Below are 9,393 nucleotides of genomic sequence, written 5' to 3'. Positions count from 1 at the left end.
AAGAAGGCATCAGAGGACTGGAAAGATAACTAGGGATTAAGCATGATGGAACGAGACATTTCATGAACCGAATATGGGTTCTGAAATTTGCAAAAGTCAAAGAGCTAGTTCTAAATGACGCCCACAGGAATAGATATTCTATCTATCATGGAATAAACAAAATGTATCTAGACCTAAAATCTCTTTACTGGTGGAAAAGAGTGAAGGCTTAGATTGCAACCTATGTAAGTAAATGTATAACATGTTCCACGGCCCAGGTAGAACAATAACGACCTCAAGATTGTTGCAGCAACCAGAGTTTCCCGAGTGGAAGTGGAAGCAGATCACAATGGACTTTGTTACTAAATTGCCAAATATTGCTACTCGTTATGATACTATTTGGGTAGTTTTCAATAGATTAACCAAGTTTTCTCACTTCATACCACTAAAAGAGACGAATAAGATGGAGATGCTAACCAGGACGTACCTTAGAGAGATTGTCAGTTTGCATGGGGTACCTTCATCTATTATCTCTAACATAGATATCAGATTTACCTCTTACTTCTGGCAAAGTTTGCAAAAGTCCCTTGGTACTTCCTTGGATATAAGTACAACCTACCATCGTCAAACTGATGGATAAATTCAAAGGACCATCTAAATGCTAGAATACATTCTAAGAGCATAGTTCATAAGATACTCACCTTCCTCTGGTTGAGCTCTCATACAATAATAGCTATCACACGAGCATTAAAGCAACACCATTCGAAGCACTAAACGACCGAAAATATTGATCTCCTATTTGTTGGATAGAAGTTGGGGATACCCAACTGGCCAATAAATTCGTAGGTCATACCGTATGAATAGGACCATAAATTATCCACGAGATGACTAAAAAGATAGTGCAGATATGAGAGAGCATGCGGGAAACATGTGACCGTTAGAAGATCTACACTGACGTAAGGCACAAACCCCTAGAGTTCCAAGTTGGATATATGGTGACACTCAACGTGTTACAACTAGCATTTTTGGCTAGGAAATTCTGTATTCATGTAATCAACTCCAGTGTAACTTGTAACCTAAGTTGAAGTTTTTTTGCAAATGATCATTCCAAAAACAACTAGTTAAATTGTAACTCACTCGTGAAGTACAAAACTTAATTCAATACATCTCATACACTCAACTGTGGGTTTGAAACCCTAATATCCCGGTTTAACCTCAGAATGGACAAGGATCCTTTTATTGGGCCAGGAAACTCCCAGTTTAGTTATTTTGGGTCAAGGAACCCCATTTGGGCCTTAAATGGACCCACATTCATTAAATTATAGCATCTTGGGCCATAAGACTTCTCATGGCCCTTATTGGGCCTAAAATCTCTCACTTTGTTTTCATGGGCCTTATTGGGCCGTAAACCTATTTCTATATTATTTTTGGGTCGTAAACCCCATTCCTTCATCATTTTTGGGTCGTAAACCCATAAGAAGGGCCCAATGGGCTGAGAACCTTCATATTGGGTCTATAATTTCGAATATGTTCAATATTAGCTTCAACTTCCCTTTTTCTCTTATTCCTACCTCTCATTTTTGGCCCCTATATAAAAAAGGATTAGCTAACTAATACGTGCCGCCTTAGAGTAATTCACCATGTAAACATGCAATATTCAACATATCTCCATAAACTTCACATCACTAGAGTCAAACTCTACATATACTCCTCTTCTCCCCTCCCTCTCTCTAACTCTCGGCCATAAGGATCCCCAATCACCCCTCTCCATTCAATTACTAAAACTCCAAAATTTCCTCTCAAAGGCCATCTAAACTTTTTCTCCTATTCACCTCCAAATTTTCGTGAGTTTGGGTGTATATAAAAAGATCTCTCCAAGCTTCATACTTAGGTAAGATCATGTAAACTCAAAGTGATTTATTTCATTTTATGATAGATCAATCCTCATGAACACATGTTTTCATGATCATGCTCTTAGAACTTCCTAGAATTCAAAGATCTCCTCAAAGAAGTTAGCTAGGCCAAAAACTCTTCCAAATCTCTTTCCAAAACTAAAATCATCAAAACAATGTGACTTTATACCCCTTATTATCAGTTTTTACTATGTTTTGGTGGATAATACAAGTTGTTTTGTGTAGATGTATGTGTATATGCATTATTTTGTGTGTTTTTCAATATATAAGTGTGCTTATGTGTTATAAACTTCATGAACTCAAAAATATACTAAAACATGATGATTTTTGTGGAACATAACATTTGAGACAACTTATTAGGCAAAGAAAAGACTTAAAACATTACAAGGATGTTTAAATGTAACATCCGAGCCAAAATTTTCATTTTTAAAACACTTACTTAGCAAAACATTAGAAATAAAACATTCACCGATCATATCATTTCATAAAAGATGTGTGTGTCTGGAAATCAGTTTATAAAAACATAACAATGTCAGAGTACAAATCCCCAGGAAGATCTCATAGTGCGGAATACAAAGCGTGTGTGTGATGTGCCGCTATCGCGCTAGCTCCTTCCCCTTCGAAGAAGAGGTACCTAAAACAAAAACTGAAAACTATAAGCACGAAGCTTAGTGAGTTCCCCCATCATACCACATAACATGCAATCACATATCATACGTACTGTCGGACGATTCTAGGGTGCCCAACTTACCTGGTACGGCCATTCTAGGGGTGCCAACCTACCCATGTCAAGCCGTTCTAGGGTGCTTACTACCCACATCAAGCCATTCTGGGGTGCTGACTACCCATCGGCCCTAACAACCAATCCTCGGGGAGTATTTCACCCCCTACTGCTACTATCACATATACCATAACATAGCATATTATCAGACATAACTAGGTGCCTGAACTACCCTTCGGTCCTATCAAGTGAACTCGGGGACTGGTCCCCTCCTACTACCTCTATCGCATATAACATAACAAGCCAGCATGCAAACATATCATCACATACTGTCAGACGTATCTGGGATGTCTGTCTACGCTTCGGTACTAACAATCGAACTCTACTACTATCGCATACAACATATCATGCTAGCATATAACATATCAGGTAGTAGCAAACCTAGATGATATCACAAAGACAATCATCTATCATACGTACTCCTACTGGTGGGCTGGCATTGTGGCCTTAGATCCACCGCTACTGGAAGGTAACACACCTTGAAGTAGCTACTGAAAGTCTGCTTGCTGAAGGCCTGACTGCTGAACTGGAACCCCCGACTACAATTTCCATAAACGCTAAGTCAGATACTGATAACTAATCATGGGGTAAAATGACTATTTCATCCCCCAGTCAAAGTCAACATCCCAGTCAAAGTCAACTTCCTGATCGACCAAACTCGTCGAGTTGGCTTGCCAACTCGCCTAGTCCCTTCCATCTGTTCTAGTTCTACACCCGATCTACTCGTCGAGCTTAGCAAAGACTCGACGTGTTCTTCTTCGATGCATACATACTAAGTCCAACTTCATCTGACTCGCCGAGTTGAAGAACAACTCGTCTAGTCTTAAGGCAATCTTCATCGGACTCGCCGAGTTGCTCATCCAACTCGCCGATTCCATGGCTATCTTCATAGGACTCGCCGAGTCGATTGTTCTACATGCCGAGTTCATTTAGTCCTTTTTCTATACAGACCTGATTTGAGCCATTCAGCGGCTCCAAACCACATATCTAGGCTTCTAGGGCATGCTTATCACGTAAAGTTGCAACCTTTACGTGCATGTATAGCTTTAGAGGCTTCAAATGTCCAAACTAAGCTCTTAATGGGTTCTAAGATCAACAGGGACCTTAATCACCAATATGACCAAACTTAATACTTAAAGAAGCTAATGAGAGTCCAAATTTAGGGTATAACCGAACCATAAGGTTTCTCTTCAAGGATTTGGGGTTTTAGGTCTTAAAAGCAACAACTTAGGGATAAACAAGATCTAATCGATAAATAACCAAGATGGAAACTTTATTACCAGAATGGACGACCACAAATGAATGTGTTCTAGATCTATGTCCCCTTCCTTGACCTCTTCAACTTCTCCCTTCTTCCACTTGCTCCAAAGTGCACAAAAAGTCCCTTCACAAGCCAAAAATCACTGAAACTCACCAATGGAGGCTAGGGTTTTCGATAAGGATTGCACTGAGGGTGATGGGGGCTGAGATGGGGCTGGAAGGATGTTTAAATATGGTGCAAAGCCTAAGGATTAGGGTCTCCTCCTGATTGGCCTACTCGCCGAGTCCAGGCGTGGACTCACCGAGTAGATCTCTTAAAGCTCGCATCCAACTCGACTTCTACTCAGTGAGTTAGGGCTACAACTCACCAAGTAGCTCTTCCAAAAGAAACATTTAATCAAAATAATTATGTACCAGGAACGGGGTGTTACAATTCTCCCCCACTTATCTTAGACTTCGTCCTCAAAGTCTGCTGACCCCATAAACAACTCGGGGTAGTGCTCCTTCATCTCCTCCTTTGCCTCCTATGTCCACTCTGAACCCTTCCAGTGCTGCCACTGCACCTTCACCATCTGAACCACCTTATTCCTCAAGGTCTTCACCTTTCGATTTAAGATCGCAACTGGTCTCTCGATATAATTCAGGTTTCTATTAACCTGAATATCCTCCAAGGGTACAACTGCTGACTCGTCCACCAAACGCTTTCTCAACTGAAAAACATGAAAAGTGTTGTGGATCTGGCTAAGCTCTGATGGAAGATCTAATAGATAGGTGTCCCGACCCACCCGGGCCAAAACCCTAAAAGGACCAATGAACCTAGGGCACAACTTGCCCCTCTTCCGGAACATAATGACACCTTTCCAAGGTGATACCTTCAGGAGGACCATGTCACACACCCGAAACTCCAAGTCTGAACGCCTCCTGTCAGCGTAACTTTTCTGCCGACTCTGTGTAGTCTGCAGTCTACTACGAACCTAGTGAATCAACTCTGTCGTCTTGAGCACCACTTTGATGCACCAATGACACGCTGACCGACCTCGCTCCAAAAAATCGGGGTCCTGCACTTTCTCCCGTAGAGCATCTCGAAAGGAGGGCGGTTAATATTCGCATGGTAACTGTTGTTATACGAAAACTCTGCTAACGGAAGATAAGTATCCCAACTGCCGTCGTAATCTAGCACGCATGCCCACAACATATCCTCAAGAGTCTGGATGGTCCGCTCACTCTGGCCATCTGTCTGCGGGTGGAAGGTAGTGCTAAGATGCAGACGAGTGTCCAACTCATCATGAAACTTCTTCCAAAACCTGGAAGGAAAACGCACATCTCTATCTGAAATCACTACCACTAGCACCCCGTGCCACGCCACTATCTCCCTAATATAGATGTCAGCCAACTTCTCGGCCGAGATGCTCTCCTAAATTGGAATAAAATTGGCGCTCTTGGTCAATCAATCCATGCTAACCCATATAGAATCCACTCCTCGCGCGGTCCTGGGAAGCTTTGTGATAAAATCCATCGAAATATCCTCCCACTTCCACAATGGGATTTCCAACGGCTACATCTTACCATGCGGTCTATGATGTTCGGGCTTGACCTTCCTGCAGGTCAAGCACCGCTCGACGTACCAAGCCACATCCCGCTTCATGAAGGGCCACCAATAGTCTAGACGAAGATCCCTATACATCTTCGTCGCCCAGGGATGAATGGAGAATCGGGATTTGTGTGCCTCCTCCATTAAAATCTGGTGCACGCCTCCGAGGTATGGCACCCATACCCTACGGTGTAGTGTCAATAATCCTCGGCTATCATAATCGAAAGAGGCGACTTGACCGACTATTCACTCGCTTGATCCGATGCTCCTCCTTCATAGCCTCCTGCTAAGCTTCCCGAATCAGCTCTAATAGTGGAGTCACTACCGTCATCCTCATACACACATCCCTAATCGGTTCCGCCTTATGGCTAAGTGGATCGGCCACCATGTTGGCCTTCCCCGGGTGATAAAGGATTCTGCAATCATAATCCTTCACCACATCCAACAACCAACACTGTCTCATGTTCAGATTCAGCTGATCCATGAGGTACCTCAAACTCTTGTGGTCCGTGTAAATGGTACACTGAACTCCATAGAGGTAATGTTGCCAAATCTTGAGGGCGAAGACCACCGCCCCCAACTCTAAATCATGCGTCGGGTAGTTCGCCTCATGAGGCTTCAGCTGCCTCGAAGCAGAGGCGATGACATGCCCTCTCTGCATCAATACCGCACCTAAACCTGAGGTAGACACATCACAGTAAACCACAAAATCCTCTACGTGCTCGGGCAGGGCTAGGATTGGCGCCTCGCACAATTTCCGCTTCAGAATCTCAAACGTTGCTTGCTGCTCAGGCCCCCATCGAAAGACCACGGCTTTCCTAGTCAACCGGGTCAGGGGTACGGCTATCTTGGAGAAATCCTAGATGAATCTCTGATAGTAGCCTACTAATTCTAGGAAACTCCGAATCTCGTATGGAGACTTCGGAACCTCCCATCTCATCACGACCTCCACCTTAGCCTTGTCTACTGAAATCCTGTTTTGGTTGACGAGGTGCCCAAGAAACTACACCTCGCACAACCAAAACTCACATTTGGAGAACTTGGCGTACAAGCTCTGCGTCCTCAAGGTCTCTAAAACCTCTCCAGATGCTCCTCGTGCTCCTCCTGCGCCTTGGAATAAACCAAGATGTCATCAATGAAAACTACCACAGACCGATGATCGGGTGGCACCCGAGTCAAATAACACCTGAACAAGGATACCGTTCACATGGAATGATGCTAACGCATATACACAGAGCACATATCAATATCATAACATCATAAAAAATAAAATAAAGGGAAAGAATCATACCCGTCACCACATCGGGTGCGGCGCGTGCCTCCTCGGTAGTCAGCTGAAACGCCTGGATCTTCACCATTGGAGCCTCGGCCTTGCCCTGTCGGCCATCTGTAATCCGCAGGCTAGCTAGAGTTGGCACCTTAACCGGAAATGATGCTGTCAACTGGGGGCATTTGACCTTCTTCTGGCCCCTCTGGTTATAGTAGAAACACAGCAACTCAGACGTCTGTATCACAGGTGCAGGGGCAGTACAATCCCTGCTGAAATGACCCGTCTTGCTGCACTTATAGCAGCCCGACAATCCCAGCTTACATTCCCCCTCATGAGGCCTGCCGCATTTCTTGCAGCAGCTCGGTCCTGACTAGCCTTTTGGCCTACCATCTGGTCCCTTGGGCTTCTTCCCCGAAGCCCCTCCTGCTTGTCCCTCCTCTGTCTTCCTCTTCCGAATGTGCGCCAGATCTATCTGTCTCTCCCTCACCCTGGCAATGATAGAGTCCAAGGTAGGGCAAGCTGAAAAACTGACATGCTCTCGAATATTAGCTAGGAGCATGTCATGGTAGCGGGTCCTCCTCATGTCCTCATCACCCGCATACTGGGGCACCAACAATGCCCTCTCCCGGAACTTGGCGGTGATCTCCACTACAGTCTCCATCGTCTGCCTCATATCCAAGAACTCCCTGGCCAGCTGCTGAAGCTCGACAGCCAGCGCAAACTCTGTCCTAAACCTGGTTGTGAAGTCCGACCAGGTTATAGCCTTGATAGCCGAGGCTCCTAGCGAGTCACCCATGGACTCCCACTAATCCCTAGCTTGATCTCGTAAACACCCTACTAAAAATCTCACCTTCGACCCCTCAAGGCAGAATCTAATCATCTGTGCAGACTCAATGTCTGCAATCCATCGCCTGGCAGCTACGGGGTCCTTTACCCCGTGAAAATCCGACGCACCACTTCCCCTGAAGTCCTTAAAGGACAGTGTGCGAGATCTCGACTGGCCAGATGTCATGTCGCTCCTGAATGCTCGGAGGCGATCCTCCATCAACTCCACTATCCCTTCCTTGATCGACCCGAAGATAATGGGGGTCGACTCAAGGATACCCCTGGTGATCTCTGACGTGATGAAATCACATAGCCCCTCACCCACCGGCTCGGAACCTGATCTCGAACCCGATCCCTCTCCTGAACTTCCCACTGCTTGTCTAGGGCACAATACCACCATTCTGAAACACAACATAATAAATGTCAGGAACACTGATATATCTCGAGGAATCACTACTACCACAAGTTTCCTGGTCTCGTCTCAGCTTTCCGTGATTCGAGTACGGATCCTCTGCTTCTAGTAGTACGGTAACATACTACCTTCCACATCTATCCGTACTTTCCTCAAGTACTTCCTTGACTCCACCAGGTCACTATTACTGCTAATAATTTCTACTACTCCCATCCTGGGCTTGCCCTAGGAAATCTTCTGACTATACCCGATCCAATCCTCAGCTGCTGAAATCCTCCTTGTTGTGCGAATTAGCCATCACCTGAATACCATCACATTCGGCGAGGCTCAGATAATCCTTCAAGCAAAAGACTCGTCCCTACAACTGTTAGACTCAGACAAGAGCTGCGTAATAGGGCCAACTCTAGCACTCTGAGATTATTCAACCCTGTTCTCATGTGACGAGACGCATTCAACTAATGGCTAACTACCATTACTTAGAGTCCCACAAAGCACTAAGCAAGCAGCATTCAGACATAGGAGACTACTCAAGCAATTCCATCCTCATAATGGGAAACTGACTAGCATACAATGCTAAGCACATGCTATTAGGCATAACCTAAATAGGCTATCCTACTACTGTCTACTTAATCCTAGCATGCAATTTTTCATATACTGAAGCACATAAAGCAGGCACATAAGGCATCACTCCTAGATCTGTAGTCCTATTCTAGCATATTGTTCTACTGGAACTGATAAACATATGTAAACTTGTATAGGTACATTGGGGAATACTTACTTGATCCCGGCTGGTCGTGCACATCACACACTTTGTTCCCGGCTGGTCGTGCACATCACACACTTTGTTCCTCCTTAAAACTCTTTACTTAAAAATTTAGAAAACATTCTTCTTTTTCAAAATCTAAAAATCCCTCGATTTGAGTTCAGACACCCCCTAAGGTGTGTCCGAATCCCTCAAACCAGAGCTCTGATACCAACTTGTAACATCCCAAAAATTCGAGCCAAAAATTTCATTTTTAAAACACTTACTTAGCAAAACATTAGAAATAAAACATTCACCGATCATATCACTTCATAAAAGATGTGTGTGTCTGGAAATCAGTTTATAAAAACATAACAATGTCAAAGTACAAATCCCCAGGAAGATCTCATAGTGCGAAATACAAAGTGTGTGTGTGATGTGCCGCTACCACGCCAGCTCCTTCCACTTCGAAGAAGTGGTACCTGAAACCAAAACTGAAAACTGTAAGCACGAAGCTTAGTGAGTTCCCCCATCATACCACATAGCATGCAATCACATATCATACATACTGTCGGGCGATTTTGGGGTGCCTGACTTACCCGATACGGCCATTCTGGGAT

This window comes from Lactuca saligna, chromosome 4 (assembly GCF_052625555.1).
Source record: "Lactuca saligna cultivar CGN05327 chromosome 4, ASM5262555v1, whole genome shotgun sequence".
NCBI lineage: Eukaryota > Viridiplantae > Streptophyta > Magnoliopsida > Asterales > Asteraceae > Lactuca > Lactuca saligna.
The sequence above is the reverse complement of the archived record's forward strand: the minus strand, read 5'-3'. Positions refer to the sequence as shown.